This window comes from Ovis canadensis, chromosome 26 (genome assembly GCF_042477335.2).
Source record: "Ovis canadensis isolate MfBH-ARS-UI-01 breed Bighorn chromosome 26, ARS-UI_OviCan_v2, whole genome shotgun sequence".
NCBI lineage: Eukaryota > Metazoa > Chordata > Mammalia > Artiodactyla > Bovidae > Ovis > Ovis canadensis.
In genome coordinates, this window is record NC_091270.1 from 48,263,300 (window position 1) to 48,288,974 (window position 25,675).

At 43.9% G+C, this 25,675-nt stretch overlaps 1 long non-coding RNA gene across 1 annotated transcript in view; it reads right to left on the reverse strand.

Moving 5' to 3' along the window:
* Positions 1–24,933, reverse strand: part of LOC138430822 (uncharacterized) — a 53,871-nt gene extending 28,938 nt beyond the window's left edge. The window contains exon 1 of the long non-coding RNA XR_011253393.1: positions 24,813–24,933. This is a non-coding gene — a long non-coding RNA (uncharacterized lncRNA). The remainder of the gene's footprint in view (positions 1–24,812) is intronic.
* Between the last annotated feature and the right edge of the window lie 742 nt (positions 24,934–25,675).

Genomic DNA, 25,675 nt, shown 5'->3' on the forward strand with positions numbered 1-25,675 from the left:
GAGGAGCTGCTCAGGGCCGGAGCCCAGTGCTGGAGGGCAGGCACCCAGACATCCATCAAGAGCAAGTGTGGCCAGTTATTAACCATCTGCAAATGGAGGTGGCATCAGGCGCCTTAGGGGTTATGGAGGATCAGCCTCAGAGGAAAACCCAGAAATACCACATTGCCTGTGCGGAATACACCCCAAACCCCAGCCCTACGCAGAGGGTTGGCCTAAACCATACCAGGCACAACACAGTTCCCTCTGCTGAGACAAGCATGTATCATGATCAAGGGATTCCCAACAGAACCCCCTCTCCGAGGCTATTTGGAAATTCTCGGGCTGTCATAGTGCCTAGGGCAGGCGGAGGGCGGGCGGAGGGCCGGGGGGGGCGGTGGGGGGGGGCGGCGGGCCGCTAAGGGCCCTTAAAGGGCAAGAGTGGGAATGCTAAGCCTCCAGCAATGCAGGAGGTGATCCTGCACTGAAACGCATCTTTGCTGAGAAAACACGACACCTGCCGCCCCTCCCCTTAATTCTCAGCCTGAGTCTGTCTTGTCTCCCTTGGGGAAATTTCAGTCTCACGTAGCACCATGCATGGGGACTCAGGAGCATCCACAGGGAGGCTGTTTCCTCGGGCGGGGTGCTGGTTGGCACAGGAAGACGGGTGGATCTTGTCACAAGTATGGGCTCAAGTGAGGATTCCAGGGTGAAGTCCTGACTGTATGACCACTGTCGGTTCCCCATCTGTACGTGTGGTTACAAGAATTCAGTGAGATCGTATGTGTATAGAGCTGTTCTCCGTGTTGCTGTGTTCAGTCACTCAGTCATGTCTGAACTCTTAGTGACCCCGTGGACTGTAGCCCACCAGGCTCCTCTGTCCCTGGGATTCTCCAGGCAAGAATACTGGAGAGGGTATTGGGCCATGCCCATCTCCAGGGGATCTTCCCATCCCAGGGATCAAACCTGAGTCTCTTATGCCTCCTGCATTGCGGGCGGATTCTTTACCAGCTGAGCTCTCATGACTTCTGCTACTTAGGAACTGTCAGCCCAGGAATCTGGATCTCAGTCGTTCAGTGGCCGACATAGTGGGATAGCATAGTATGAAGACCAACTAGGGGGGACTTCCCGGGTGACTCAGTGGTCAAGACTTTGCCTTCCAGTGCAGGAGGTGTGGGTTCAATCCCTGGTTGGGGAACGACGATTCCACATGCCTCGTGGTCAAAAAACCAAAACAAAACAGACGCGGTATTGTAACAAATTCAATAAAGACTTTAAAAAAGGTCCACCTCAAAAAAAAAAAAGCTTAAAAATAAAAGACCAATTGGGTTGTAGAAATGGAGCTTCAAACCCCAAACCTACTCTTGCCCATGAGGTCATAGGCCAATCAGTTGAGCTCTCAAAGCCCCATCCTTTCACAGATAAAGACATTATGGTGTTTTGTTCACAGAGTGATTGTGAAGATTAACAGATATTAGGAAGTGAAAATGATTTGACCACTGGACAGAGAGGCACAAATATAACGTGTTCCATCCTTATAGATGGAGAAGGAAATGGAAACCCACTCCAGTATTCTCAGCTGGGGAATCCCATGAACAAAGGAGCTTGGCAGGCTACAGTCCATGGGATTGCAAGAGTCAGACACGACTTAGTGACTAAAACACCATCCACAAAGAACCACCTAAAGCTAAAATATCCATCCCTATGCTGGTATTTTCTCCCTCACTTAAGATGATATCATTTCCTCTGTGATTAAAAGTAATCAATGCAATGACACATAGAAAGATGTTCAACCTCACTGATAATAAAAGACGAATATTAAAATATCAAGAGCCCATTTTTCAGAAAGCATGTTGGCAAAGATTCAAAAGGCAGATGACACTCAGTGTTGGCAAGGGAAACAGCCTTCTTACATATAAACATTGTGGGTGGAAATATTAATTGATACAATATTTCTAGAAGACAATATGGTGAGACCTACCAAAAAATATAAATATATATGCATACATACATATATATAAAGGAAATAGTACTTACCAAAAAACTGTAAAAAAAAAAAAAAGTTTACTTCCACATTCCTCACAATGGATAAAAATTAGGAGTAGCCTAAAAGTTATTTCACTGGAGATTGGTTAGATAAATAAAAATACAACCATATATTGAAATACAAACAATCATTACAAAGCATAAGATACAGTCCTATTTTGTCTCATAGGAAGAAGTTTGTATTAAATTATTGAATGGCAAACAGCAAATTATTGGACAGTAGAGGGCTCAGCAATAAAGAATCCACCTGTCAATGCAGGAGACAAGGGTTCAATCCCTGAGTCAGGAAGGTCCCATGGAAAAGGAAATGTCTACCCACTCTCATATTCTTGCCTGGAAAATCCCATGGACTGAGGAGCAGGCTACAGTCCATGGGGTCACAAAAAGACTCAGATACAACTGAGTAACTAAACAACCACCATTATACAACCCCACAGTTGCGAGTAAAAAGATACAAATATTTTATAGCTACATTTCAAAAGTCTAAAATAAAATACTCCAGACTAGGTTACCTCTGAGGAATAGATCATGGGTGAAGGAGAGAAAAAAATTCTGTTTACATCCAGAGGTGCATTATATTCAGAAAATACATTCCACCTGAATGCCAGGTGATCAGTTGCTTAAATTCAGCCACAGAGGAAGCCAAAGCCTATACATACTTTTATGTTAAAGCTTTATTATTGTGATTTCGTATTAAAACTATAGCAAAATTTTGAGGGCTGAAATAAAGTGCAGACATAGTTTTTCTTGACCATCAGCTTAAATGGATGTTCCTTAACCCTTGCACTACCAGTGCGTGTCACTTTCAACCAAGGTAGGTGGCAAGCAACACATTTTGAGGGAAGCCTCATTTTTCTCCAACAGTTTATTCTTTTCATATTTTCCATTACATCTGAATCAAGGATCATTTATCATTAATGTTGCATGTGATTTTGGAGGACTTCCTCTTGAAACGTGGGCATGGTAAAGCTGACATCCTATCTTTTATTTGTCTTCGCCTGATGTGAAGAACTCTCAGATGAGGCTTTTTCCTTGAAAGACTCATGGCCTGAATAGAATTAAGCATTTTAAAAAATTCAAAAATAGTTCTAAAGGTTCAAAAACAAATAATTCTGAAGGTTCAAAAAAGGTTCTTGATTGTTTAATGTCATGAATGCTATTACAACAAATAATTCTCTAAAATGAGACTTAATGCCACAAGCTGATTGTCATAGTTGATTCAGGCTGCTGTGACAAATTACTGCAGACTTAAACAAGCATTTATTTCACATGGTTCCAGAGGCCAGAAGTCCAAGATCAAGGTACCAGCAGATTAGATATCTGGTCAGAATTCTCTTCTTGCTTTGCAGGCAACAGTTTTTATTTTGTTTTAAGAAATCTTTAGATTTATTCTTTTTAGTTATAAAAATAATAGATGCATACTATAAAAAAGCTTGGAGAATAAAGAAAAGTGAGGGAAATAGCATTACTTATAACTCAGAGACAATCCCTTCCAGCCTTGCCTGTTTGTTTATAATGCATAAAAGAGATTCAACAACTTAGTGCACTCTGACTTTTCACTGAACAGTATAACACAGGCATTTCTTAGGAGAGAACTATAAACTGCTGACCTTTTGCTACTTGCAGCAAAAACTCTTTTAGAAAATGTCAGAAATGCCACGTGCTTGTTTTTGGAGCCAGAGTCCAGAAAGTAGTGAGACCATCCCCATTATCAGTAGGCCAGAGGGCAGGGAAACTCTGGAGGACAGCCTGGTGGCAGTGGCAGAGAAAGCAGGATGCCAGCACCTTTGAGCACCTGGGGCTGAAAGGCCCTGGCGGGAAGTGGACCCCTGCAAACCCTAGCCCCTCACTCCCAGAGACCTTCCACCTTACATGCACCCCGTTTTTCCCACCCAGATCCTCATCAGCCAGGTTCAATCCCTCATCCCTGACTTCAAGAGCCTCCATGCATGTTCTGAAGCACCTGTAATCCTCCTGCTGACCAAGATGGGAGTGGCTGCTGGCAGAAGTGAAGGAAAGCCCTGAATCCCTGTAGCAGGGGAAAAGGTGTTCTCAAGTACAAACTTAGAAGATGCATTTTCCTAGAACACTCACTCACATGCTGGATCAGTTACTGTGGGCATCTGGCTAGGTGACATAAAGATGCTCCCATAAGGCATGAGTGTCCCCACCCCAAGACTATTTGAGGACACAAACTGACAGCCATCCTCTTGTACACATACAGCAGAAAGAGAGCTGGCTCTCTGGTTTTCTTCTTACCAAGGCACTAATCCCATCATGAGGACACCACCCTCGTCACCTCATCTAAATCTCCTTGCCTCCCAAAGACCCTACCTCCAAATACCATCACATTGGGGGTTTGGCTTCAAAATATAAATTGGTGGGGGACACACTGAGTCCATAGCATTAATTTACTTTTTCATCTTATAATTTTTTAGGTTTTCATAATGTTTTTGGTTCCCCAAAGGAGCTGACAATATCATGGTTTTCCCAAAGCAGCCTAGCTAGCAGATTCTCTCCTATCATTCATATTAAGTCTCTCATTTCACTATGAGCTATTCCCTCATTTAACTGTTTGCAAGTTCATAATTTTGTGCATAAAATTAATAACTTTCACACATAGTAGTGCAGCATTTCCCTCTCACAATAATAAATGCACATATTCACTTCCTCTGATTGATAAGATTCCAACATATACAGCACAAAGGAGATTCCCAAGCAAAGTTACATCTAGGAGGCTTGCCTCTATTTCAAAACAGCTATTAATAAGTCTGAATGCCACGCTTTATTCCTATCACTGCTGTCATTATGATTGGCTATGAAGCAATCACACAACCGTTGATTACACACAGTTTCAGCAACATAGAGATAATGTTGAAGTCAGTCTCAACTACCTGTCCCTCCAAAGGCCAAGCCCAAAACTGAGCTAAATATCAGATTTCAGCAGAATACTGAGGCCAGAGTTGGCCTTCGGTTCATCTTGAACTTATTCTTCTCTACATTGTTTGATTGTTTTTTAATGAGAAGCATGCATTTGTTTCATGATTGAACAGCTATTTTTATTAAAATCACACACACACACAAACTTAAAAAAAAAATTTAGATGGGTGGGAATATTGCATTGAACCTCTAAGTGGTTCCCAAGCTTTTTGAATAGCAGTTGTTGTTTGATTGTTATCTGATACTGGAGCCTGCATCTGAGAGCTTCCAGTGCCCTCAGGGATCACTGTGACCCACCATGCCTCTTACTCAAGAGTTCCTGACGGAGCTGGCTCTTTCCCAGCATCAGACTCCCCTCCCTGCACTCCATGCTCTAAAGCCTGGCAAAGGCAGTGGCTCAAACACAAATCTAACTACCTCCAGTTCCCATGCACAGCTTGCTAGGACTTCTTTCACTGACAGGATAAAGCCTAATCCTTGGGGTGACATTTAGCATCTTCCAAAGGATGTCCCCTACCTCTTCACCCATCCTTCCCCTGCAAACCATGCTCCTGGCAACCTGGACTCTGCCCCTCTCTTCCCTTCACCTCAAGTTCTCTTCCTGGTGAACCTGAACTTGCCCTTCAAGGTCCAGTGTCAACACTGCCCCCTCCATGAAATCCTCTTCCCCTACATCCCCAGCAGAATTTGTTTGTCATGCTGTCGATGCAGACCAAGAAGCCCCCTCCCCAATCTGCAAATTCCTGAAAATAGTTACTACATCATTGTCACCCCAAGTCCCGTGCACATAGCGAACACATCCTTCCAGCAAACAGAAGGACCTTAGCAAATGGTGAAAGAAAGAATGAACGGATGAATATAGATAATTAGTCCCAATATTTTGTGTGTATTTTACGCCCACTCCTTGATATTCGAGGGAATGTTCTGCATAGATTGCAAAACCAAAGCTAGTAATGACTGGACCGTTGGATTTCAAGCCCCATTCTCTGGAGACCCCACGTTCACAGCAGAGGCTGCGGGCAGCTCTGCGGTCCAGGAGAAGTCCCCCGTCAGTTGGTACAGGTCAGACCCTCACTGGTCTTCACAGGCAGGATCCCAGGGAAGACATATACGTAGTATTCTCTTTCATATTCTTTTCCATTATAGGTTATTACAAGATACTGGATATAGCTTCCTGTGCTATACAGTAGGTCCTTGCAGGTTATCCATTTTACATATATAGTAGTGTGTATCTGCTCATCCCAAACTCCTAATTTATCCCTCCCTTTCCTTCTTCCCCTTGGTAACCATAAGTTTGATTCCTAGGTATGTGAGTCTGTTTCTGCTTTGCAAGCAAGTTCATTCGCATCATTGTTTAGATTCCACATATGAGTGATATCATGACATTTGTCTTTCTCTGACTTACTTCGCTTAGTATGATAATCCCTGGGTCCATCCATGTTCTATGTGAAAAGTGAAAGTAAGGGTCACTCGGTCGTGTCTGACTCTTTGCGACCCCATGGACTGTACAGTTCGTGGGATTCTCCAGGCCAGAGTACTGGCGTGGGCAGCCTTTCCCTTCTCCAGGGGATCTTCCCAACTCAGGGACTGAACTCAGGTCTCCCGCACTGCAAGCAGATTCTTTACCAGCTGAGTCACAGGGAAGCCCAAGAATACTGAAGTGGGTAGCCTATCCCTTCTCCAGCAGATAGTCCCAACCCAGGAATCAAACCGGTGCCTCCCGCATTGCAGGCAGATTCTTTACCGAGTTATCAGTGAAGCCAATACTGCTGTAAATGACATTAATTCATCTGTTTTGTGGCTGAGTAATGTTCCGTTTTATATATGATATGTGTATCATGTTTTCTTTATCCATTCATCTTTCAATGGACATTTAGGTTTATTCCATGTCTTGTCTATTATAAATAGTGCTGCTATGAACATTGCGGTTCATGTATCTTTTCCAATTAAAGTTTTCTTCTTTTCCAGATATATGCCCAGGAGTGGGTTTACTGGGTCATATGGTAACTCTATTTTTAGTTTTTAAAGGAATCTCCATATTGTTCTCCATAATGGGTAGACTAGTTTATTCCCACCAAAAGTGTAGGAGGGTTCCCTTTTCTCCACAAACCCTCTCCAGGGTTTATCATTTGTATACTTTTCTTTTTTTTTTTTTTTTTAATTTTAAACGCGGAGACCGGAACTTCCGCCGCGCCGGGCCACTGCCTCCACAAAAGTGCCGCCGCCTTTAGCGCTCGGCCTGCCGGGAGATGGAGTATACAGCGGTGGGTCACGGCGACTCCACTCCCGGCGTACCCTGCGCCCATTTGTATACCTTTCATTATGGCTATTCTGACCAGTGTGAGGTGGAACCTCATTGTGGTTTCGATTTGCATTTCTCCAATACTGAGCAATGCTGAGCATCTTTTCATGGACTTGTTAGCCATCTATATGTCTTCTTTGGAGAAAAGTCTATTTAGATCTTCTGCCCATTTTTTTTTATTGGATTTGTTTGTCTTTATTGAGTTGCATGAGCTGTCTGTATATTTCAGAAATTATGTCCTTGTGGGTCCACTTTTGCCTGCTTTTACACCTCATACAAGTTGAATCCTAGGATATGTGTCCTTTTGTGTCTGTCTCCTTTCATTTAACCTCATGCCCAAAGTTTCACCCATACTACTGTGCTTTCTTTAGTTGTTAAAACAGCCAAATAAAATACCAGGGAAGAAAAGAATTTAGGAAGCACGTGTAGTATTACTAGCTGTGTCTTCGGCAGTCTGTAGACTGTAAGCTCCCTGAGAGTAAATATGATGTCTTACTCATTTTTTGCTATTTTCAACCCTTGAAAGTATGCCTAGCTTGGGGGAGAATGGATACATGTATATGTATGGCTGAGTCCCTTCACTATTCACCTGAAACAGCATTGTTAATTGCCTATACCCCAATACAAAATAAAGTTTTTTTAAAAAAATTATGCCTAGCTCGTAATTGGGCCTTGACAATTTTTGGTTGAATTGGAAATTGTTATATTGCATAGACCATCTGGCCTTTTATGTCCTTTTTTTCCCTCTACAGCCTCATTGCCCCTCTAGCCCCATCTCCGCAACACCAGCCTGCCTGGGTAGACTCTGCCCTTTGTCTTTCTTCTCTGGGCCGTGCACAGGCTCTGTCCCTGTTTTCAACTCTGTTATTCCCTCTCCAGATGCTAAAATGACTCACTGGGGTGGAGAGAAGGAAGCTGGGAAGAAGTGGGGCTGAGTGGGGATCAAAGCTGTAGACAGAAAACTGTCGGGAGAGGATCCTGGCTGGGCCAGGAGAAGAGCTGGAAGCAGCCTAAATGCGGTGGTCAGACAGGAGACAGAGGCAGGCGCTGTGGGGGCTCCCCCCACCCTGCCTGGGCTCCAGACACCAGCTCTGTGGAGCCCCTCGGTCTGGGTCTGAGCCTCACCACCTTCCCTCCTGGACATGCATTGCAGCCAAGTTCAGAGCTCACCCCAGCTGTCGGGACACACTGTCACTCCAGCTGTTACTGAGCAATGGATTCCTGTTGCCAAGATATGGATTTGGTTTTAATAACAGTTAGTGCAAACACTGTAAATTTACTGCTGCGAGAGAGAGTTTTTGAAAACGTCCACTCTGGCTATAATTTTTCAGCCGCGCCAGCTGTTTGCGCTCAGCTCATACCTGACATGGTGCTTTGAAATAGCAATCACTGTATTTATAAGAAGGCGAGGACCCATAAATATGTCACAAGTGGAATATACAACGCCATATTTCACCATTTTCTATTTTAAAATTGTGAGTTATGGCTGCAGAAATGCACGCCCATTAAAGGTGATATGATGTATTTTCTGCCCTGTTCAGGAGTCCATCCATCATCGAGACAATAAAGAAAACCGCACTTACTTTTTTCCTGTCGTCTGTAATTTATGATCCCCAAAAAGCTGTAACCTTTTGGCAGGCTTTGCAGAAACCACTGCACTGTTAGCAACTAAATAACCTTTTATAAGGTTTTAAATGTGTTGCTACAGTCTCAATGCACTTGCTGTATTGATCCAGAAGATCTTGAGGAGGGGGAGAAAAAGGGAGTGGGAGGAATGGAGGAAGATGATCTATAACCAGATCGATAAAGGCATATAGATTGTTGAAAGATGCTTCTAATGATTTTTGCCAGCCATCATCTTTCAGCATGCCACGCCCTATCTCTTAGGCTTCGGTCTTGGCTAGAATTGATTGACCTTGCTTTTTCCTCCCTCTCCTCCCTCATTCCAGCTGAGCAGCCAGACAAGGGAGAAGCAGAATGCATTGGCCTCCACAGGCTATTTGCAGGAAAGCTCTGAGAATCGCAGGGCTGGAAGGGGTCATCAAGGCTATTTCAGGGCCCAGATGAGGAAACTGAGGCCAGCCAAGCAGCCATGACGCGCACAAGGTCACGTGGCATTGGAGGAGCAGAGCTTTAAGGTGGATTTCTGGTTTTCTGTCCACCCTTTCCCCAAATCTTCCATCCGCTGGAGGTCTCCTGTTTGCCCCAAGGAAGAGGTTGTGCCTAGAACAGGTGAACGCATTTCTGTTGAGCTCTGCAAAGCCAATAAATCTGCCTGACGGTGAGGTGGAGCGCGAAGACAGCGAGCTTGGGAATCAGACAGAACCGAGTTGAATCCAGACCCCACCTCTCACTTCCATGGGCAGTCACCAGCCTATCTAGGTCTCTGCTACGCCTCCTGCAAGATGGCAATATAATCCACCTAAAGGTGGTGGGAAAGATTGGATCTGATGTCTGGACAACACTGAGCTCAATGCCTGTAAGTGACAAGGGAACAGTGAAAGTGACTGAGTCCCTGTCCTGCCCTGTTCAGCCCTCCTCCCATCACCAGGATTTTCGTGGCTCTCCTCCCGCCCTCTTTGGCCCACCTTATTCTCCAGGACAACAGCAATGGAAACCCTCCCAAAAGAGCCAGCTAAGGGAGAAAGTTGGACGCCGTTTTCAACTGCAAAATCTGTGGTGCAGAGGCATTACCTTAATTGTCAACGATGAAAGCAGCGGAGGTGAAAATGATTACTTTCCTCTCCTGAACACAAATGGAGCCAGGCTCCTGGAGCTCCGAGACCACGCCTGGTCAGTTCCCTCTAGAGGGACCCACAGGAGGCCATGGGTAATGGAGCTTTTCACACTATATTCTTGGTAGGGAACATTTGCTGGGGGGAAAAAAGTCCTTGTGAAGCAACTGGACTGTGGTGCAGTGGATGTGTCTCAGGGGACCCTCTTTCCAGACAGCCCTGCATTCTCAAAAGCAATGCTTTCAGCTCCAGGAACACACTGCTTGGGAGCAGAAGTGGACAAATGACCTGCAGGACAAATCCGGCCATGGCCTGAGTCTGTAAATAAATTCCATTAGAACACAGCCACACCCATGCGATTATGTATTGTCAAAGGCTGCCGTCAACTACAACTGCAGACATGAATACAGAGGTCCCTCAGGGTCCAACAGGCGTTGGGTCCAGGGTCCCCACTCATGTCCCTTATATAAAATGATGTAGCATTTGCATGGAACCTACACAATCCTCTCATAGACTTTAAATCATCTCTAGATTACTTATAACACTTGATGTGATGTAAATGCTATGTAAATAGATGCCTGTGTGTGGCAAATTCAAGTTTTGCTTTTTAGAACTCTCTGGAACCTTTTTTCCAAGTATTTTCCATCTCCAAAGATGCTGAACCCAATGGATAAGGAGGGCCAACTGTAGTTTCGATGGAAACCAGAAGACCCACCAAGTCTAAGGCAGTTACCAGGGTAGTAACCAGGGACTACTGCCTGGTAGTCCAGCAGTTAAGCCCCCAGGCTTCCACTGCAGGGGATGTAGGTTCCATCCCTGGTCAGGAAGCTAGGATCCCGCAAACCTCGTGGCAAGGCCAAAAAAAGAAAGAACATTTACAAAATAAAACAGCTGCTAGCTCTTTCCCCAAAAATTTGCAAACCCCTGCTCTAAAGTCCACCCAGCTGTGCCACAAGCCAGAGGGGCATCCCAGCAGCAGGTGGTCTATAAATATGTGTGTGGTGATTTATAGTTTACAAAGTACTCTCAGGAACGTGATCTTAAGTGAACCTCCCAAGCAAGGAGATGGGAGATTCTGATTATTCCTGTGTTACAGAGAACTTCACTGAGACTCAGAGTCCAAGCACTTGCCTCTCCAGATAGTCCAAGGCGAAGCTAAGCCCTGAAGGCAGGCAGAGTGTCCTGAGAGGCCCAGCCTCCCCACCACCCCATCCAAACCAGGAAACCTCATGTCCTTTGTGTGCCCTTCCCACACCCCTCTGGTGCCCCAGCCAACCAGCTGGCGACCTGGGATGTCACTTAGCTGCTCTGGTTCTTAGTTTCCTTGCATCCAAAATGAAGTCATGAAAACACTCACTTTGAGGAATGCTAAGGGGCTTTTCCCCTGGAGAAGGAAATGGCAACCCACTCCAGTATTCTTGCCTGGAGAATCCCATGGACAGAGGAGCCTGGCGGGCTACATTCCATGGGGTCTCAAAGAGTCAGACACGACTGAAGTGACTTAGCACAAAGGGCTCTTCCATGTTGCAAGTACCCTACAAAGCATTTCCTGGAGGAGGCAGGACCCACTTCCTTGGCCCAGTCTGAACCACCTGTGGACAGGCCATAAGAGAAGCTAGTGAGGCAGACCGGAGGGTAGGAAGGAGAAGCCTTCCTCTGTGGACTGGGCACCCTAAAGCCCACATGGGCCCCTGGACCCCACAGGCCATGTCAGAGGATGGAGACAGTAACAGTGGGCCCAGAGAGGCTGCCCGCACACTCAGGACTCCACCCTGGCTCTGGACAGAGCTCATCCCCAAGGCTGGAAAAGCCCAGGCTGCCCTTCTGTGGAGGAAGGGTGAGTCAGGGTGGGGAATAACAGGGATAAGAGAGGTCACCCCTTTGTCACATGCCCTGCCATCTCTCTGTGTCCAAGTCTCTCTCTCTCTCTCTCTCTCTCTTCCTGCTCTCTCCCAGAGCACCTCCCCCAAATCATTATTAACATTGTAAATAAAAAGCGAGAGGCAAGTTATTAAATGTAAAATATGCGGAGTTCCTCCCAGAACTCTCCGGGCAGTTCATAAACGTGACGGCTTAATTTTGCCGCCGATCCAGGCAGCTGATGAAGCATCGCCGGCTCCTGGGCTAATTGAAGCTGTTAACGAAGAGGAGGAGAGATGATCGCAGGCGCCCCCATCCTGCCCGCGGGGAGCAGCGGGGCTGCCCGGGGGCCGGAACCACGGTCCGCATCTCCACCCTGTCTCAGCGGCCACCGCGCCGGGCCCCCACCCCCGGAATCCTCCTGAGCGAGCTTGCTCCCTGTATCCACAGCTCTGCAGCTCAGCCGAGCTCCCAGAGCCTGCATCTGGAGTCACTTTAAAAGCCACAAGAGGTCCCCAAGTCTCCCCACGGAGAAAAGTGGTTTCAAACACAGATTGGGGTAGAGTCTGCACAGGGTTAGTCTTCCCATAATCTGAAGAATTCTGGCTCTCAGCGACCCTGGCCCTCAAACCTCAGGCGGAGTGGAAGCAACCCAGATGTCCATCAATGGACGAATGGACAAACAAGCGCTGGCATGTTTATACAAAGGAATATCATTCCGGCACAGGAAACAAAATAAAGCACTGCCACCTGCCACAACGTGGATAATCCTTGAACATATTATGCTGAGTGAAATAAGGCAGGCACAAAGGTTACTTATGGTATGGCTCCATTCTATGACATATCCAGAATAGGTAATTCAGAGAGACAGAAAGTAAATGGGTGAGCAGGGCCTGGGGAAGGGGAAGACGGGAAGTGGCTGCTTCTTGGGGCAGGTTTCATTTGGGGTGGTAGAAACATTTGGGAGTAGATAGGAATGGTAGTCACACAACACTGTGAATTACTAAATGCTACAGAATCGTTCACCTTATATGTATGTGTGCATGCGTGCTCAGTCATGTCCGACTCTTTGCAACCCCATGGGCTGTAGCCCACCAGGTTCCTCTGTCCATGGGATTCTCCAGGCAAGAAGACTGGAGTGGATTGCCATTTCCTTCTCCAGGGGCTCTTCCCAACCTAGGGATTGAACTCGTGTTTCCTGCATTGGCAGGCAGCTTCTTTACCCCTGACCCACCTGGGAATCCCTATGTTTATCTGTATTTTACCTCAATGAGGCCGATTTTAACTTCACACTCATCCAACTGGTTCCTCTTCAAGGGCTTGATCAAGACTCCTTGATCTGAGCACTTGGTCAAGCCCTAACTCCAAGTTCCTGGCTCCTGTATGACAAGGGGTGACCATAGGCCTCCAGCCTCTTCTTCAACCAACCCAAGTATCAAAAACAACTGCTCACCTTTTACCCCTGTTGAGGTTTGTGGGCCAGAACAAGAGAGCCTGTGGTAGGGACAGCTCAGTATAGAAGAGATAACTAAGCCTTTGAAGTTAGGAGAACTTTACTGCAGTCCTGATTCTGCCATGGTATAGATGTGAGATCTTGGATGGATTCCCTTAAATTCTCAGATCCTCAGTTTCCTCATCTGTCACACAGGGATGGCCACATCAGCCTTGCTTTCTTCATAGATTTGTTATAAGCCTCAAAGGAGACACTTTGTGTTATTATTATTATTATTGGTACCTGTTTAAAAACTCACTGACTCGATGGACATGAGTTTGAGTGAGCTCTGGGAGCTGATGATGGACAGGGAAGCCTGGTGTGCTGTAGTCCATGGAGTTGCAAAGAGTCAGACACAACTGAGCGACTGAACTGAACTGAACTTTAAAAACTAGTGTATTGCACTCAACATCACTAGTCAACAGAAATGCAAGTCAAAACCACAATGAAATATCACTTCACACCTGTCAGAATGGCTATCATTAAAAAGAATACAAATAACAAATGTTAGTAAGGATCTCAAGAAAAATAAACCCTTGTACCCTGATGTTGGGAATGTAAATTGGTGCAGTCACTATGGAAAACCGTATGGAGGTTCCTCAAAAAATGAAAATTAGAACTATCATATGATCCAGCAATCCCACTTCTGGATATATATTTGAAGAAAAGAAAATTCCCAATTGAAAAGATACACGCTCCCAGTGTTCATAGCAGCATTATTTACACTAGTCACGATATGGAAGCAAGTTGTGTCCACCAATGAATGAATGATAAAGAAGATATGGTATAGGGAATTCCCTGGATATTCAGTGGTTAGGATACAGTACTTTCACTGCTGGGGCCCAGCTTTGATCTTTGGTCAGGAAACTAAGATCCTGCAAGCTGTGAGGCCAAAAAAAAAAAAGAAAAGAAAAAGTTATAGTGTGTGTATGTACACCTACAATAGAGTATTACTCAGCCATAAAAATGAATGAGATTTTGCATCTGCAATATAGATGGACCTAGAATGTATTGCTTAGTGAAATAAGCCAGAGAAAGACAAATGCTGTATGTTATCACATACACACAAAATCTAAAAAAATAAATGAATGAATACAACAGAACAGAAACATTCACAGATACAAAGAACAAACTAGTGGTTACCAGTGGAGAGGAGAATGAGGGGAGGGGCATGATAGGGTATGAGATTAAGAGGTACAAACCACTATGTATAAAATAAATAAGCTACAAGGATATATTGTAACAGCATAGGAAAGTATAGCCAATATTTTATAACTTTACTTTGGGTATAATCTATAAATATTGAATCACTATGGTATACACTTGAAACTAATACAATATTGTAAATCAGCTATACCTCAATAAAAAAAAATAAAGTGTATTAACCAACAAGTATTTATTAAGCAACTGCTCCATTCCTAACTGTGTGCCAAGCTGTGTGCAGGAAGCAGGGGAAGGGAATCAGACGGAGACCAGGCATAAGAGATCATCCCTGCCCTCCAGGTTAGAAAGGCCAAACCAATACAAATGAAGCCACTGGAAAGCAAAGAGCAGCTTTGTACAGTCAGTACTGATATGCTGCTGGAGGAAACACCGTGAGTTCCTAACACTGAGAGCCCAGGGCCCCAGGTTCTAGGCATGATCTGTGGCCAAGTCAGTGAACCATTTGAAAGGCACCTAAATATTTTATTTTTAATATTTTGACTTTCGTTTTCTTGCTTTCCTTTTCTTGGTCACACGACTCAGCTTGTGGGATCTTATTTCCCCAACCAAGGATGAAACCCACATCCCCCAGCAGAGGAAGCCCAGAGTCTTAACCACTGAACTGCCAGGGAAGTCCCTGGTTCTCTGACTTTCAAGAGAAAAAGTTCACTTTAAGTTCCTCAGAGATCCTTCCTGGCTTTAAAAATCTGATACTAAGCAAAATTAAAACACAAACCAGGAAAATTATTTGTCATAGATATGTTAGAAGATGGATATTCTTAACATGTAAAGGGGCTTTGAAAATTCGATAGGAAAAAGATGAATATCCCAAAGGGAAAAAAATAGGTAAACAACACAGGTTTTTGTACAAAAACTTCACTACTAATTATAATAAAGAAAAATTGGAAATATTCTAAATCCAAAGCAAAGTAGAAAATTTTTTATTTTCACCATGGCACAATCACATTATATAGCCATTGATAATCCATTTTTTGTAATATTCAATGACAAAGTGTTTGTAATAAAAGAGGAAAAAAGAATGAAAACTTTCAGAATTCCAGTTTTATGTCTTGTTTATCCAGAAAAAAAAGACACTATATGCATTCAAAAGTTAACAGTAGTTATCTCTGAGTATAGGTTAATAAATTTATTTCTCTTTTATTCTTTTATGTTTTTCTGAATTTCTATAATGAGCACATTATTTTCTAATTTAGAAAAAATATGTATAATCTATGATGCAACAGAACAGCAAATTCAGGGTTTTACATTCAGCTCCATTAAAATTTCATTCTAGCACCAAAGTGATAAAACCTTCACTAAAATAAATTTTTGAACGTTATTAAAAATGGCCTTTATTATTTTGCAACTGTTTCTCTACAACAGCATCTGTCTCACTCAGTGGTTGATTAGCCTACCTAAATTCTCAACTAGTCATAAAATGTCTTGAGGACAGGAATCTAGTCAAATTTATTCCTGGCACCAAATACCATAATAGATGTTCAGGAGATGTTGGTTGAAACAAAGGCAAGAATTGAGAGCTCATAAATCTGAAAGAAATTGACCAAGGGGCAATAGAAAGTGAGGTGGAGGGCCTTGAAGGATGGCTTGTTGTTGATTCAGTTGCTAAGTCGTTTCTGACTCTTTCGCGACTCCATGGACTGTAGGCCTCCAGGTACCTCTGTTCATGGGATTTCCCAGGCAAGAATACCAGAGTGGACTGTCTTTAAATTCATCCATCTGTACAGTGAATGTGCCGGGTCCATAGGGCTGTGCTGACACTGAAGATCCTGAGTTAGATGGGATCCAGAGCCTTGAAGCTTAGGGATAGAGGAAGACATACCAAAAGCTGGTGGCGACAGAATAACAGAACTGAAACAGAGCACAAAGGAAGAAGCTGTTCATCCTTCTGATGCTGGAAGGCAGGAAGAGAAGCAGGGAGAAGGTGCAGGACCGCGAGGACAGTCTTAGAGGGACGCAGAGAGGGAAGGCAGTGATTGGAACCAAGGCTGGGATTCAGGGGAGAGAGGTGGGCTTGGAAAACAACACTCAAGGACATCAAGGGACTCTGCATCCTCCCCCATCATCCACATGCACACAAAGCTCACATGTGGGGAGCCAGGGTGCTCGGAATAGGCCCGCCTTTTCAGGAGGGCTCATCCTACACCTAGACCCAGTGGGTGTCCCAGCAGCTGAGCCATTGCACTCTCCCTGTGACCAAGGTCTTGAGCCTCAGCATCCAGCTCTGCAGGGGTCCTGTCTCCCCATAAGTCAGCTGGGGTACCTGCCCAGCTCTATGTTGTTCAGTTGCTCAGTTGCGTCTGACTCTTTGCCACCCCATAGTTGCAGCTTGCCAAGCTTCTCTGTCCTTTACCATCTCCCAGAGCTTGCTCAAACTCATGTCCATTGAGTCGGTGATGCCTTCCAACTATCTTGTCCTCTATCGCCTTCTTCTCCTCCTGCCTTCAATCCTTCCCAGCACCAGGGTCTTTTCCAATGAACTGGCTCTTCACATCAGGTAGCCAAAGTATTGGAGCTTCAGCTTCAGCATGAGTCCTTCCAATGAATATTCAGGGTTGATTTCTTTTAGGATGGACTGGTTTGATCTCCTTGCAGTCCAAGGGACTCTCAAGAGTCTTCTCCAGCACCGCAGTTTGAAAGCATCAGTTCTTCAGCGCTCAGTCTTCTTTATGGTCCAACTCTCACATCTATACATGACTAGTGGAAAAACCATAGCTTTTTTTACTATACAGCTCTATGTGGGATATTATTTTAACCTTGAGAAGAGGCAGTTCTGAAACTGGGGAGCCCATAACCATGCCATCTGCATCACAATTCCATCACCTCGTGGTTATAAAGTACGAGTCTCTTTTCTTGCATGACTGCCCGGAGTGACCCTCCCCAATAAGCTGGTGAACGTTTCCCAGGGAATGCCCAGAAAACACACACAGTGTACAGCATACAGGGAAGCGTTTGTTGTTTTTTATTTCCATCCAGGAAATGCCAGGATTTCCCTCGGGGTCGTCGTTGCCTGCTCTGATCTGGAATGCATTATTTGAACGCGGGCAAATGTAAATTAACGTCGTCTTCAAACTGAGTTTCTCAGCTAAGTAACAAAACGTTGACATCAGTCTGAAAGTCAAATTAGGCTCTGCGTGATGTGGTGTGACCTGAGGTGTTGACACCCTGGCCGGGTGCCTTTCGAGTTTCAGGAAAGCTCGTGATTGGGAACAGAGCTCATGACTTCAGCTGGTTCCCAGAACGCCCCTGGACAGCGAAGAACCCCTGGTGAGCAAATCCGGGATGTTGCTTCAGCCTTTTCCAGGAAATGCGCACAATACGTTCATCCTTCACCCCGTTACCGGGTCCCTACGATGCATCTGACGCTGTGATGGGTACTCAGGGGCAGCGGGTGACCTCCAGCAGACGTAGACCCAGCCAACAAAATCTCCCCCGGACCACCGCCTCTAGTTCCCACCCCAGAGCTCTCCTCCCTTTCCTGTCAGGTTGGTTTTACCTCGTGCTTTTCTTTCCTCACCTTCCAATCACCCCTCCGTCCACTGCAGGCCCCCTCTGGCCCCACCTCTCTGTGGAAACCTCTTCTACTGAGGACACTAGAAGTTTCCTCACTGTCCACCCAAGGATGGGGCGCATTCCTCCCATGCATGCGTGCAAGTGTGCTAAGTCACTTCAGTCATGTCTGACTCTTTGCAACGCTATGGATGGTCTCCCACCAGGCTTCTCTGCCCATGGGATTCTCCAGGCAGGAATACTGGAGTGGGTTGCATGCTCTTCTCCAAGGGATCTTCCCAACCCAGGGATTGAACCCACATCTCCTAGGATTGAACCCCATCCTGCATTTCAGGCAGGTTCTTAACCACTAGTGGCACCTGGGAAGCCCTCCTTCCCCCCAACTTCTTTCCAATGTTCACACACAAAGTTGATGCATCACTCCTTTCTGAAATTCTCCTCCCTCTTGACTGTCACTATTTCCTTATGGTTTTCACAAACATTTCTGACAGATAATTCTCCTTAGAGCCCTCAAAAATAGATAACGGATGAGAACCCACTGTACAGCACAGGGAACTCTATTCAGTTCTCTGTGGTGACCTAAATGGAAAAGAAATCCAAAAAGAGGGGATATATGTATACATATAGCTGTACACTTTGCTGTACAGCAGAAACTAGCAGAAAATTGTAAAGCAACTGTGCTCTAATAAAAACTTAAAAAAAAAAAAAGATCATGTCATCTGGGAAAAAAGTGCTCCCAGCCCTCCCTATTTCCTACAACTACAGAATCCAAGCTTCTTGGCATGAAAGATGTCTTGGGATTTAGGCCCTGACAGCCTCTCCAGATTCACCTCCCCACCACTCACTGCCTCTCCCCACACCTAATGCCACAGCAACTCAAAACCATGTGTGAGATCCCTTGAAGACCATGCTACCTCCCATGTGTGCTGTGTGAATGCTCTTCCCTGGAATATCTTTCTCCAGCCCACCTGGTCATCCACCTGGCAAGCCTGGACGCTTCTTCAGAAACTGGTCAATTGTCACTCTCTTGGTGAGGTCTTCTCTGATCAGCTCAGTCCTAGTTATTCCAAAAAGAGCCATCTACCCCTCCTCTGGACTACCCTTACTGTCTACACTCAGCTCCACTGTCACACGGACCACACTGTCTTCTCAGGGTGCCCTAGGGCACAGTTCAGACCTTGGCAGAGCATCCCTTCTGAGCTGCTGGCAGCCATCTGGGAGGAGCTGATCCACATGGATCACTTTGCCCTCTTTTCAACTCAGGAACACCACAACCAGGAAAGAGATCTGATCGCTGGGCACTCAGGTGGCGTTTCCAGGCTCTGCATGGAGGCTGAATTAAGGACAGAGCAGAGGGCTGCACCAGAGCTCGTCTAGAGGGGGCTCAGGGTCCTCTCAGTCCAGCCCCAGCCTCTTTGAGCAGCACAAGAGGGGACCACAAGGTCCAGGAAAAAGACAGGAATGCCCAGGAAGTGAGTTAGTGAGTTGGCGTGGAGTAAGCCCCAGCCCTGCAGTATCTGAGCGAGAGTGGTGAGTGTGGGTCACAGATTTCTCTGATGGGGTGTCACAGGCCTGTCCACAAGAGGGAAGGCTGAACCTCCTGTTGGCTGAGTTATACCGGAGGGCCCATGGTTTTTTTCTTAGTGACAATTTTGGTGTTTTGTTTTGTTTTGTTTTACACTGCCATGAGATAAAGAGAACAGCTTCTGTTTCGCAGTTTTCACGGTAATATCATGTGCATTTGAGAGTCGGGGCATCTGTCCTGCTGCTGTAATTTTTTTCCCATCTGGAAAGATGGAGCGGCGGGTGTTCACGCTCCCTGCAACCGTGGCCTTCCCAATGTTGTGGTTTGGCCGCTTGCTCTCTCACACACCTCCTAGCCCACTGAGGGCAATAAATCATTCCCTTGGGGTGGGTACCATTAAAAACAAAAGGCCCCTGGGTACAGAAGAATAGACCCCCTTGCCTTGGCCCTGCTAACACATCTTCTTCCAAACCTCCTTGAGAAGGAGAACCTTGAGTTCTGAGAAGAGGCCTGGCTGACTCAAGACACGAAGAAGGGCTTTCTGAAAATGTCACAAGAAGTGGGGGTGGGTGGAAGAGAAACGCAGGAGTCCAGTGCATAATGGTGTGTTTTAAACCACATGCCTTTTTCCAGACTGGGTTATTAAACTAATTCAGAACTTATGCTCACACTTAAAAGATCTCTCTCATATTTTATGAACACGATGATCTCAGAGTAATTTGCACTGGAAATGTGTCATATTAAATCAGGGGCACTAATAAACTTTATGACTTAAACTCCACATGGATCAGACGTGGCAGATAAACCATCCTACTTTTGCACTCACGTTCATGCCATTGAAATATGGCTCCTCCTATAGGAAACCATAAATAAGCTTGATAACATTCCTTCTGCCCCACCGTAAACGCACCCATCGGTTGGAGGCATCACCTGTCTGTCCTGCTCCTCCACTCCAAAGCGTGTGATGCTGGTGGAACGGGTTGACCAGGCAGAGATATTTCTTTGGGATTTTAAAGCAATTTGACTCCCATGGCCTTATGAGCTTCCATTCACACTGGCACGGCCTTTGTGCTGGACTGTGTATAACTGCTCAGGAGTGTTTTACAGGTACAAGTGTTGTATAAAAACTCCTGGATGGTGAGTTATGATATCTGAGCACTTCTGGTTCTGCTTCTGGCTGGCTCTGTGATCTGAGCACAAGTCAGACAGGATGGTCTAACAGAAAGAGTCCAGGCATGTGAATCAAAGGTTTATTTCCACTTAACAGATGTGTTTTTTTGAAAACTTCATGTGATCCAGGCCCTGTGCAAGTCCCTAGAAATAGAAGAGTGAATAAGATTCTATTAGAACCCCAGCAAAATTATTTGGGAAGCTAAATTAAATTATCCGGGCTTCCCTGGTGGCTCAGAGTTAAATAATCTGCCTGCCAATAGAAGAGATGTAAGAGACGCAGGCTCCACCCCTGGGTCAGGAAGATCCCCTGGAGAAGGACATGGCAAACCACTCCCATATTTTTTCCTGGGAAATCCCATGGACAGAGGAGCCTGGTGGGCTGCAGTCCATGGAGTGGCAAGAGTTAGACATGACATGACTTAGCAACTAAACAACAACAAACTACTATAGAATACATAAAGATCTGTACAAATTTATATAAATACTTTGCAATTTTGTTTGTTTTAAATTTTATTGAAATACAGTTAATAGTTTTAGGTGTACAGCAAAATGATTTTGTTATACATAATAAATATGGCACCCCACTCCAGTACTCCTGCCTGGAAAATCCCATGGACGGAGGAGCCTGGAAGGCTGCACATGACTGATCGACTTCACTTTCACTTTTCACTTTCATGCATTGGAGAAGGAAATGACAACCCACTCCAGTGTTCTTGCCTGGAGAATCCCAGGGATGGGGGAGCCTAGTGGGCTGCCGTGTATGGGGTCACACAGAGTCGGACATGACTGAAGTGACTTAGCAGCAGCAATAAATATATATTCTTTTTTAGATTCTTTTTCATGAGTTTTTAAACTCATATAAATAAGTGTCTGAGACTAGCCAAGAAAATTCAGAAGAATGAGGAGGGACTCATCTCACTAGATATTTAAATACAAAATCAATATATTCAAAGTGGCGTGGTACTGCCAAGCTTTCACACAAACTTCCAGCCAACAAACCTGAGGGTGTGGGAGTCAGGGTGAAAAGAAGGGAAGTGACTGGAAGCCTGTATTGGGAACACATGGACGTCCCAGGACTCTGCACCAAGGTGAATAGCCAAGCATCTGCCTTCCCTACTACTCAAGGAAGCTAACAGTCTTTCTCCGAAAAAAATTAAACTAAGGAGATTACAAATTCACATCAAAGGACAAGAGCTAGACAAATGGTGAAAATAAGAAAATTCTATGAAAGTCGACTCTTTATATATGAAGGACCGTCCACCCATTCCTGCTCTATTTCAAAAGTGCAGGCAGCCAAGTACAACCTCACACACATCAACAGAATTCTGAGGCAAGAGACTGGATGGTACTTCTCTGGTAAGGAAAAAAAAAAAAGACTTCTACATACTGACAATAAAAGAATGCTGTAGAAAAGGTCACTGGCAACCCAATCCTCCTCCCCCTCATCACAAACAACTCCAATTAAACAGGGACAGAGAGCTAAGGATCATCAGACCCCTAAGGAAATCCTTTCAGCAGAAGATGCAACAGAAAGGAAAATAATTTGGAAGGAAAATAGACAAGGCAATAATATTCTCAGAAAGAAAAGATTATTTTTCATCCATAAAGCAGAAGCAAGATGTTATTAAAAAGGTATTAGTGCTATTAATGCACAGCTTGAAAGTAGGAAAGAGCTCTTAAAATTAAAACTGATCATCAAAATAACATTATTCAAAAGGATTAAAATTATAAAGTAAAGAAGTCTCCCATAAATTATAACTAAATGGCAATAAAGTAGAAAATAGAATCAGAAAAGATACAAATACTTGTAAATCCAAAGAATAAGAATCCAAATAATAAGAATTTCATAGAATAGAAGGGAAAATTCATGGGAAAGAAATTATGAATGGAAAAATTAAATAAAATTTCCTAGAACTAGAGAACATGAGAATTATCTGAGCGACTAGCATAGTGAATGAAAAAAAATCCACATCTAAGAACACCACTGTGAAATTTCAAACATTAACAATAAAGAGATAATCCATTAAAAGTCCATGGGTCAAGGTGGGGTTGGAGGGAGCAGATGCATATAAAGAATGGGTTGAATTTCTCAAAAGAAATCCCAGATGTCAAATGATAGTGGATCAATGTCTTAAAAGTTATGAAAGGAATGCAAAAATCCATTGCATTACCATACACTATCATAAACAATCTAAAAAAGAAATGAAAACAGTTCCATTTACAATAACATTAAACATAATAAAATACTTAGGAATAAGCTTAACCAGAAGGCAAAATGCTTGTACACTAAACGCTACAAAACATTACTAAAAACAATTAGAGAAGACACAGAATTGGGCAGATATGCCTGTTTGTAGACAGTATTGGTAAGATGTCAATACTACTCAGAGCCATCTACAGATTTAGGACAGTCTATTGAAATCCCAAAAATGTTTCTGCAGAAATGGAAAACTTCATCTTATAGTCATGTAGAATCTTAGGGGAACTTGAAAAGCCAAAACAATCTTGTAAAAGGATAACAAAGTTGGAGGAGGTCTCACACATCCTGATTTCAACACATACAACAAAGCTATGATAGTCAAAACAGTGTGGCACTAACATAAAGACAGAAAAATAGACCAGTGGAATAGAACAGAGAGCGCAGAAATAAACCCTAGCATATGGGAAAATGATTTACAACAAAGATGCCAAGACCACTCAACAGTTTTCAGCAAATATTGCTGGGAACATAGCCACGTGCAAGAAAATGAAGTTGGACCCTTACGTTACACCATATAGCAAAACTAATTCAAATAGATGAAAGACCTATGTGAAAAAACTAAAAATATAAAACTCTTAGAAGAAAACACAGAGGGAAAACTTCATGACACTGGATTTGGCAATGATTTCTTGGCTATAACATCAGAAACACAGGCAACAAAAGAAAAAATTGAGAAGTTGGACTTTATCAAAATTAAATTTTTGTGAATCAAAGAACACAATCAACAGAGTGAAAAGAAAACCTATGGAAATATTTGCAAGTCATACATCTGACAAAGGATTGATATTCAGAATATATGAAAAATTTCTACAAGTCAACAACAAAGAAACCAACACTCCAATTAAAAAGTTGGCAAAGGACTTGAATAGACACTTCTCCAAAGAAGATATACAAACGGCGAATAAGCATTTGAAAAGATGTTCAATATCATTAGAGAAATGCAAATCAAAACCCCAATGAGAAACCACTTCACACTCATTAGGATGGCCTGTATAAAATAAATTTTTAAAAAGCAGAAAATAAAAAAGTGTTGGCAAGGACGTAGAGAAATTAGAACCTTTGTGCATTGCTGATGGGAACGTGAAATGGTGCAGCTGCTATTTGAAAAAAAAAAAAAGATGGCAATTTGGCAATTCCTCAAAAAATTCAATAGAATTACAATGTGATATAGTAATTCCACTTCTAGAGATACACTCAAAGGAAGTGAAGGCAGGGGCCCAAAGAGATATTTGTGCACCCATGTTCACAGCAGCATTATTCACTACAGCTAAAAGGTGGAAATGACCCAACTGTCTATCAGCAGATGAACAGATAAACAAAATGTGGTATAGCCATATAACAAAATCCTATCTATAAATTCTGCAATAAAAAGGAATGAAGTATTGTTACCTGCAAAAATATGGATGAATCTCAAAAAATATATGTTAAAGAAGCCAACAGAAAAGAATAAATATTATATGATCTCATTTGTAAGACAGTTCTAAAGAGGGTAAATCTCTGGAAACAGAAGGTAGTTGAGTGGTTGCCCGGGACTAAGGCCGGGAGTCGAGATGCGCTTTAAATGGGTGCCAAGAGACTCTGGGGTATGCCCCACAGTGTGATGCTGGGGTGAGAGAAATGTTCTAGAACTGGATTGTCATGAAGGTTGCACAATAAATTTACTAAACTCACCAAAGTGTACACTTAACAAGCGGTGAATTATACCTCAATAAATCTATTTTATATATTTATAAAAAACAAAAACTGGTGTCATCACTCCTCCCCACACTTACCGTATTACCCAAAGAGCTTTGTTCTGAAATCCTGAAAGTGAACAGGGGACACCGGCAAAATGAAAAAGATGAAATTGTCCGCTGAAGCACTTCCTGACACCGGGAGAAAGACTCGCAGTCTTCACAAGCTGCTTGGTCACAGTCAACGGAGACGGAGAAGCGAGGTGGGACCAGAGTTCCTCTTCCTGCAAAGGGAAAATCACAGGCAGCAATGCCTTGTGAAACTGACAGGCAGTGTGTCCCAACGTCCCATTGGAGCATCAGAACCCTGGAAAGAGGGACTGTGTTTCTCCCCAGTCTCCAAGACGGAGGGAAGAGTTATTACTATCAGGTGTTTGGAGGAAAGGAGCAGGGCTGGATCTGTGTGTGTGTGTGTGTGTGTGTGTGTGTGTGTGTGTACATGCATGCACCGGTACACAGTTAAACCCCTACACAGACACAGACTCATTTGTAAGCACAATATAAAATACAAAGTTTCATCATCAGAATCATATCACAATTATTTTACACACTTTTGATTATAGGGAAATGATAAGGCAGTACACTCAAACACTACTCTTGGTTGGTTGCCCATTTTTAAGTAGGAAATGAAAAAGCTTTAAAAAAAATAATCTCTTTTTACACAGGTTGGTCCTCATACAAATTGGCAGGCAGCATCTGCAAAAAGAAAGTCTCTATCTGGAAAGGTAAATGCTTAATTCAAGCTTCTGTGTAGTGAAATTACTTCTAAACAAGATTTTAAATGATAAAAGCAGTTTAGGGAGTTCTGTGGGGTTTTTTTGGCCACACCTTGCATAGCGTGGCGGGGGGTGGGGTAGTCCCCTGGCCAGGGAATGAACTCATGGCCCCTGTAATGGAAGCTT